The sequence below is a fragment of the Camellia sinensis genome, chromosome 7 (genome assembly GCF_055761805.1).
Source record: "Camellia sinensis isolate YWXY chromosome 7, ASM5576180v1, whole genome shotgun sequence".
In the NCBI taxonomy this organism is placed as follows: Eukaryota; Viridiplantae; Streptophyta; class Magnoliopsida; order Ericales; family Theaceae; genus Camellia; species Camellia sinensis.
Window position 1 is genome coordinate 153,994,348 of NC_138967.1, and position 9,478 is coordinate 154,003,825.

Below are 9,478 nucleotides of genomic sequence, written 5' to 3' on the forward strand. Positions count from 1 at the left end.
ACTATTGTTGTATTCATTGTTAGAGAGAACAAGTGTTTTTATGTTTCTATTACTCAAGAGTAATAGATATTTGTATTTTTTTAAAAAAATGGACCCAAATTATAGGTTTTTTGTAATGTTTCCGAGTAATTAAAATTTGGGGCGTGACAAAATGGGAGTTGAACCTACAGCAGTTATTTGTGCTGATTTAGTTCTACTGGTGTTGATAAATGTAGTTGAACCTACTGGTGTACTTAATTTAGATTAGTCTTCTAATTGTTCCTGCTGGAGTGTGTATCTGTCTGGTTAGTTTGGGCTCTGTTTTTCCTAGTTTTGTATAGGAAGAAGATTGCTGCAAGTCTTAGTGGTTGATATGTTGGACTGCTATTGTGGTTTCCATAGTGCTAGCAGGTCCAATATTGGATGCAGGCTGCAAGTCCTGGGTTAGTTTCTGTTTTGCAGTGCTAGTTGCTGAGGAGTGTTCTCTGCTATTTAGGTCTTCACAAGGGAGTAAGGCATTTGCCGATCTTGTGCTTCTGCTAGCTGCTAGTCTTGGTGGTTGCTGTAAGGGTGAAGTTTTGCATCAGAAATGGAGGCTGAATGATCTGGGTCAAGTCTGGTGGCATCTTTTCTCTACTGTTATTACTCGCTAGTACTCTGCCTACCCATATGATTTTTTTGGTTCATCAGTCCATCAATGGTGTGATAGTGCTCATGGTAGCATCATCACAGAAGTATTTGTTTTGAACGGTTGGGAGTTGGTCTAAATGGTGCTCATGGTAACAGAGGTATGCACAGGTCTCATGTTGTTTTGCTTATTGGTCTGTGGATTGGATTCTACCATCTTGTTTCAGGTGCTCATTCTATTCAGTTTGTTATGATACCACTAATGGAATTGGGGGATAGGAATAAACAAATGATATGAACATATAGATAGATGCTTCATGTTAAGAAAACAGATTTGCTGTTCAATATAATGGGGCAGCTGCTGGTGTTTTGGCTGCACAACTCTATTTCATTGTTTGAGAGTTATCCATCAGGATTTCATCTCTAATCTCAGAGGCATCAGGTATTGTTTGGGAGGAAGAAGGCTGCAAAGTCTGGGTGGGCGATAATAGGAAGAACCAAAGACCTGATCTGTTGGTCTGCTAAGCTTAGTAGTGGAGTGCTGAACTGCCATGCTATGCTAAGGTTGTAAAGGAGTTTCTCTAGTTGTAGCGCTTGTATAATCAAGGTATGTATGGGTAGTAGCAGGGTGCAAAGTATAGATTGTTGTTAATAGAGAGAGGTGGGTTGTACTGATATGTTGGGCTGATATGTTGTACTGATATATGGTCACGGTCTGAACTATTATGGTGACTGCTAGGCTGTGCTAATATTATAGGGGAGGCTATTTGTTCTGTGTCTGCTATGCTTATCTGTGGAATGCAGAACTAATATGGTAACTGCCATGGTGACTGCCAAGCTGTGCTAATGATATAGAGGAGATATCTACTTTGTGCTTGTTGTGCTAAAACTGATAGGTTGAGCTCATGTTAACCTGTGCTAATATTGTAGATATCTGTTTATGTTGCTAGTCTTTCTTCTGTTTTATTGGTTGGTGGCTCACCAACTTTGGGGGTGCTAGCAAATCATAGAATGGGTTTTTTGTGACAACATAGTTTGGATGATTTTGCTCATCGTGATGCTTTTGCACTCGCCTCTTTTATTGATGTTTTGTTTTGTAACTTGTACTTTGCTTCTAATCAATAAAGTTTTTTGCCGATCAAAAAAAAAAAGGTATGATGTCAAAATTTTAAACAAGAACCACTTTCGTTAGTCTTATTTTTTAAATATGTTTTTTAATTTTTAATATTTCATATTTTCTCAATTTTAGTGATTAAAGATACTAGAATTTCTTTATATTTTATATTTAAATTATACTTTTACATGAAAATCCAATATTTAATAATCTGAATAGAATTAAAAAGTAAAATATTGGTAAAAAAACTTTATAAATTCAAATATATACTGATCTTTTATTATTATATTTTTTTTTGTTATTATTATTATTTAATATTAATAATTTTTTCAAAAAAAATACACAACAAATTATTTTCTAAGTGTATTTAGATTAAGTGGATATAAATCTAAAAGTAAAATTTTAAAAAATAAAAAAGTATTAAATTAAGTGAATCTAAAAAAATAAATAAATAAAAGGTCTTTTAAAAACAAAAAACACTGTCAAAGACCAAAAAAAAAATATAAAAATTCAAAAATTCAAAATAAATGTTTAAAAAAACAAACCAAACCAAACACTATAAACTTCTTTTTTTTTAAAATATTTCTTCACTAATCTCTAAGTTTACACAAATTATTCACAAATTTTAATTTTTATATGAATTTAATAATCTAATTAAAAATGGTGCATACACAAAAAAAAATGTAACACTAAACATCTACATTATAATCAACTATTTAATTATGACTAACTAATTTCTCATTGTTACTTGTATTATATTATTACAAAAGATTTTACATATTACTTTTGTGATATCTTATATATGTCAATATTTATATAGATAAATATATAAAAAAAAATATAAATGTAAATTTATATATATTACTGTATTCATACATTGTCAATCTGTAATACTATATTACCATCGGATACTTTAATTTTCTAGCACATATAGCTTTAGAAATATAGTTATATTTGTTAGGAAAAAACTGCAGAATTTTTATTGTTTTCCTATCAACTTATATTTAGTACATATATACATACATGTCATACAAATAAATGTTCACAACAAACACTTTCAATAACAAAAAGACTTCGCAAAATTCTCCATCACAACAGTAATTGTTTTTTTTTTTCCCCTCACATAAAAAATTACATTATTGAGGGAAAATAGATTTTGAAATTTATAATAATATGATATCGCCTCAAACTCTTACTCATCAAAATATTTTTATTACAATGAGTTATAGTGGTGAGTAAGAAAAAAAAAAAAAAAACAAAAAGGAGAAATAAAACTACAAAAGATCTTGCAACATGCTCTCCAAGCAAAATTAGACGAGTTGAAGCAGGAATTATCCTATCTATTGTGAAGTTCAAGAAAAAATAATGTACCTTATGCATACATTTTAGTTAAATTACAAGAAAAAAATCAAATGATATCCAAACATTATCGCAGCAACTCAATAATACATAAAGTAAGTAAATCAAATAAAAAGTTTTGATCAATTTTTGTTATATGGTAATTACTTACAGATGCCATAATAAATTATGTAATTTGACAATGTCATAAAAGTGACCCTGCAAATACTTATAAGCATAGATTTATAAACATAGTGAAAATAATTATGAAATTCCTATATCGATCAAAATATTAAACTACAATATCATTTCATTTTCTTAAAAAAATTATTCCACATTTTTTACATAAATGAAAATATATTAATGACTAATGTTATATTTTTCATCATGCAAGATATTTGTAACACAGGAAATGAGACTTAACAACTCTTGATGTATAAAAATATATTACATGTTCATATTAATGCATTTTTACACCAATAGTACACAAATAATATGCAATAGTGGGTTCAATGAATTTATATTATGAGATGAACTATTAAACAAAATTATGTAATTGTGCAATTAATTTCATACCTTCAATTGTGTTACAAATACGAATTATGGAAAATTAAAGTGAGAAATTGATACAAAAAAATTTGTGTAATACTATATATTTAAAGGACCTTCTTATTATTTACTATTTAAGATAAGATTGTGATCTCAACAATCTAGCTATAAATTAATATTTATGTTTATAAAAATTTTCATTTATCATTTAAATTTTTCAGCCGAGTATGTATTCATTTCTTGCTTAGTTATATTTTGAATACAGATCAATTTACCTATACAAGCTTCCATACTTTGTAAACATATCACATACCAAATTAAGAGACATACATCGTTACAATATTAACAGTTTGATAAAAAAAAATCATGTGCAATGTATAACGCACATGCCCAACTGCTAGTGTAAATATGCTCAACCGCTAGTTTAAATAAAATTACAGAGCGAAAAGTATAATTTACCTTGAAAGTAATATAAATGAAAAAGTGAACAACCCACAAACCTATAGGAAAAACATACACAGATCACATTGATTAATAACAGAACAAAGCAAAACATAGCATGTAACAAAAGAAGCCTCACACCACCATGGTCCAAGGCTTTTACAAAAAATAAAATTAAAAAAAAAAAAGAAGAGAGGATATATAATCAAAGAGAGAAGTGCTCAAGCACATCTTTCTGTTATTGTCACAGACTAGAAACTGGATTGTGCCGTGGTTGTGAATTTTGTGGCATAATGAAGAAATGCAAAAACGATATGCTCTTAGTCGTCATCAACAAGAGCCTGGAGCAGACGAGGAATTGGAGACGGTTTCACATCCAGAATCCCTTCGAGGACCTGAACTACGTCACCCATTGATGGCCTATGATTCGCATCGTCTTGGATGCACCAACAAGCAAGTTTACAAATCCTCCATACCTCTTCAACATCAACATGTGTCTCCAACTTGCTGTCTAATAGGCTAAAGACATCCCCTCCTTCTATGACTACACTCGAAGCCCAAATTGGGAAGTATTTAGTTGCTTCAGATTGATACGTATTTCTTCTTCCTGATATCAATTCAAAAAGCATCATACCGTAGCTGTAGACATCAGCTTTGTTTGTGATGGCTACCCCTAATATCCACTCTGGCGCAAGATACCCCGTTGTCCCTCTCATGGTTGTCAAAACCTTGCTGAACTCTCTCCCAAGAAGCTTCGCGAGCCCAAAATCTGCTACTTTTGGGCTGAAGTCAACATCTAATAGAATGTTTTCTGGCTTAATGTCGCAATGTATGATACAATCCCTGCACTCTTCATGGAGATAAGCTAGCCCCTTGGCTGTCCCTAGTGCAATTTGGTACCTTGTTTTCCAATCCAAGACCTTTGACTCCATTTTATGAAAAAGATGGGAGTCCAAGGATCCATTTTGCATGTATTCATATACCAATAGCTTCTTTTTACCTTCAGAGCAAAACCCATGAAGGCGAACAAGATTAACGTGTTGGATTGTTCCTAGGGTGCTGACTTCTGCCCGAAATTGCTTCTCTCCTTGGTTGACGCTTGCCAATTGCTTCACAGCTATGGTAGTGGAATCGGGCAATTTCCCTTTGAAAACAGAACCAAAACCTCCTCCCCCCATCTTCTCCTTGAAATTTTTGGTTGCTCTTCTCACATCTTTGTATCTAAATGCAACCAATGAACCATAAACTGTTGTTGTTTGCTCTTCGTCTACTTGCCTACTTTTTCCAACAGCAAAAATGAGGCCCGAGAATACTAGTACGACTGAAACTGAACCCAAAACGACGCCAATAATCCCCTTTTTATTTTTACCACTTGGATACATAGACACAGCGACTCTGAGATAAAGAGTTCTTCCACGATCATCGTTTTCAAGGAGTTCTTGCATATTGAAGAGGTCTCCAATCCAAATTGAACACCCATCACTGTCGTAAGCATACGCAGTGCAAGAGCAGTTACTCAAGCAGGTAAACTCACATTCTTCAGCACTCCCAACAGCCACAGACCGAGGATGTTTAGGCAATCTCATGTTGGGATATTCCAAAAACGTGTCTTTCTTTTCATTATTTCCACACACTAACTCGGTTCTCCTCATACACCCGCCAGAATAACTCATCGAATTCCAGTCATTGCTCGACGTAGGATTGAAACCATTCGGACAATTACAGAAAGGCAATGTATGCTCATTACAGGTGCCAAATGCCCCGCAGAAAGCGTAAACCTCGCATTGTTGTACTGGAAGAGTCCACAATACATTCCGCTCCTTGGTGCCTCTCAACCAGGTGACTACCTTGACTTGCCCTGAAACATCCATAATAAATCCAGAAATAAATGAAGAATTATATGGAGTATATATGAAATAACTCTCATTCTCGTTGTCGTGATAGCTAAAATTATACATATAATCACCCCTCATTTCAGGTACTAAGCTGAAAAATTGCCCATTCCAAGGACCGCCAGTCCAATATTGTTCAGACCCATTCCACAGCAAAAGAAACTGGATGCTAGTTGCATCTAGATTGAGAGAAAATAGTCCTGGTGAAGGGTCTTCTGAGTTCTTCCATGAAGTTAGAACTTGGTGTGTATTGGTTCGTTTGTCGTATGCAAACTTGCTACCGGGCAACCAAGTGTGAGTAGGATGATCAAAACTTTGCCAAATTGGTTTCGTTGAATTTGAATTCGACCCATCTCTTAAAACCAAATTTCCATCATCGCCAAGAACTGCAGCAACAAAATTTGAGGAAGTGGTGGTGGTCGACTTATGATTTGTCGACCAAATTATGATTTGGGACTCATTGAGAAGCACTAAGTTACCATCTAAGATTTTGAGTACAGAGGAATACTTGTTAGAGATGGGTATATCTCTATTTGCTACCCAAACTATGGTTTTTGGTGACACTTCGTAGTACCACATGGATATGTAATAGTTGGAAGACTTGCCTGGTTTGTAAAAACCCATTTCAAAGGTTCCACCAGCTGAAACAATGGTCTGGTCCCCAGAGAGAGATTGGGTTGCTGAAATGGTGTCAACAGCTCCAAGAGAGAGATGGTTGGTGATGAAAGAGAACCAACATAGGAATAATGCAGAAAACATGAAGCACGGATCATTTCCGATACCCATATGATGAAAAATTCTCTGTGTATAGAATTCGATCATAGATTAGATATGAGGAAAAGAGAGAGGGTATGAGAAAGAGGATGATCAGATGGTTAGAAGAATGGGTCTGATTATGTTTTGGGTTTATTGGATGGAGTTATGGTAGAACATTAACCTCTATTTATAAGGAAGTCCAAAAAGTTAGTTAATTATACAGAAATCAGATTTATTTTTTCAAAAGGCAAAAACACTAATTTAGAGATGCCTAAAGTCTATTATGGCCACTACAACATTTTCTTAATTTAGTGACATTTAAAAATATCACAAAATTATTAGTTTAATGACATTTTTTAGTCTTGTGGCATTTTGAACAAGTGTCATTTGTATCCATGTCACGGTAGATACTAGTGCCACAGTAGATAGTTGTAAGTACCACTACACCATCATGGCTAAAAATTTTCAATGATATTTTGATGTCATGGTAGATATTATTTGTGGCACTATCAAGCGTCATTAAAAAAAGAGTTAGTGACACTTATAAGTGTTATTACACCATCAAGACTAAAACCTTTCAGTGACACTTTAATGTCATGGTAGACACTATTCGTGACACTATCAAGCGCCATTCGTGATGATAATTCGTTGTAGAACAATTTGATCCGCTCTTGCAGAGACTCGAACCGCCAACCTCCCGCACCATAAACCTTATACACCACACTCTTCCTACTACACCTTTATAGCACCACATGATTATATATACAACATATATTATTTATATAGTACATACATCCATATTAATATAAAAGTATATGTATAAACATAATTATTTTATTGAACATAATTTATGTAAAATAAACTATTTACTAGCAAAATAAAAAAAGACCACTTTTGGCGACTAAAAATTTTTAGTCGCCAATTCTATATTTTTTGCTACTAATTGTTTTTTAATTGTTAAAAACTTAACTTTTGCCGACAAAAATCGGATTTGATCGCCGAAGATGCACTTTCAGCTACCAAAACTTTGGTCGCCAAAAAATTTAATTCTCCCCTTAGGATTTTAGTTCTTTCGCACTAAAAATGACCACTCTTGGTGACTAAATTTATTTTTTAGCCGCCAATTATAGACTTTTGGCTACTAAAATTTTTGAAGTCACCAAAAAGCTTTACTTTTGGCTACTAAAATTTTTTTTAGTCGGTAAAACCCATATAATCAACGACCAAACTTATTTTTAATCGCCAATTGTAGACTTTTGGCTACTAAATTTTTTTAGTCACCAAAAAGCTTTATTTTGGGCTACTAAAAATTTTTTAGTCACTAAAACCCATATAATCAGCGACCGAACTTAGTTTTATCGCCAATTGTAGACTTTTGGCTACTAAAATTGTTTAATCGCCAAAAAGCTTTACTTTTAACTACTAATGCTATTTTGGTCGCTGAAAGCTATATTTTCAGCGACCAAATTTTTTTTGGTCAGGAAATTTAGTCGCCAAATGTGCTTTTTCCTGTAGTGTATATTGAGTTCAATTTATTTATTTTTAATCATTTACTGCATTTTAAAAATTTAGAAAGTATATTGGTATTTTTTGTTTTTTTCAAAAATGTCATTATAAGCTTGGAAAGTTTTTGACTTAGTGGCATTTCTCAAAATGCTATAAAATATTTGTTTATGACACTTTTCACCTAAGTGCCATAAAAAGTAATTTGTCCTACCTAGTGTCCTGACATTTTTTAAAAAATGTCATTGCTACTAAAGTTTAGTGGCATCTGTTGGTGAATGTCACGAACATAATTTTTTGTGTCATTATTTTATAAAATGCCATAAAATTGATGTGACATTTCTTTATTGAAATGCCACTAGAGCCTTATATGTTTGTGGTTCTGTGGCATTTTTCTAAAACATTTAATGCCAATTTTTATTTTTGTGGCATTTTCTAAAAATCTGCCAGTAGTGTAGTGTTACTAAAGTGTAAATTTGTTGTAGTGACATTTTTGTTGTAGTGAAGTGACACTTTTTTTAATTGAAATGCCACTAGAGCCTTGTATGTTTGTGGCTCTATGACATTTTTCTAAAAAATGCCTCAAAATATTCTTTTTGTGACATTTTATAAGAACATGCCACTAGTATGGTGTCACTAAAATGTGTTTTTGTTGTCGTGGGCCCCTCAACTCTATACACATTCTTCGCGTTTGTGGTGGGTGATCATTTCCAAATTGAAGGTTCCACAAAGAAAGGTTGTGCAAAAACAACGAAAAAATGGCAAATTAATTTTATTCGGATCATGCTATGTTGTTTGTTTGGTTTGGTTTTCTCAATTCATGTTTCGGTTTTGATTAAAAAAATATGAATTTTATTTTATCATTTGATCCGTTGTTTTATAGTTATGATTCCAGTTTAAAACCGAACTAAACCGTTTAATTGTATACATATATAATTTGATATTTATGGTAGACAGTCAAGTTATTAGTGTTATATATATATATATATATATATATATATGTGTGTGTGTTGTGTTAATCTTTTACTTACAAGTATGTAAAATAGTAGAACTAGTTAAATAATTATTTAGATAATTTTATTTATAAAAATAAAATGGGAAGTTATTGGGAGGGTTGCACACGATATGCATAATTTACAAAATCATATATAAATTTTCATGAATTTACATTTGTGATATCATAACAATGCATAAGTCGAATACAAATTCGTGTAAGTTTATTCATAAAAGTTTCACGTAAGTTTTCCCGAACTTACATAATTCATCTCACAAAAATGTA

The 9,478-nt window shown here is 32.6% G+C and overlaps 1 pseudogene across 1 annotated transcript; it reads right to left on the bottom strand.

The window, feature by feature from the left end:
• Positions 1-4,110: 4,110 nt before the first annotated feature.
• Positions 4,111-6,850, bottom strand: LOC114305885 (G-type lectin S-receptor-like serine/threonine-protein kinase At2g19130 pseudogene; annotated as a pseudogene). Its single transcript, XR_014336245.1, has one exon. The product of XR_014336245.1 is annotated as a G-type lectin S-receptor-like serine/threonine-protein kinase At2g19130 pseudogene (transcript).
• Positions 6,851-9,478: the final 2,628 nt, after the last annotated feature.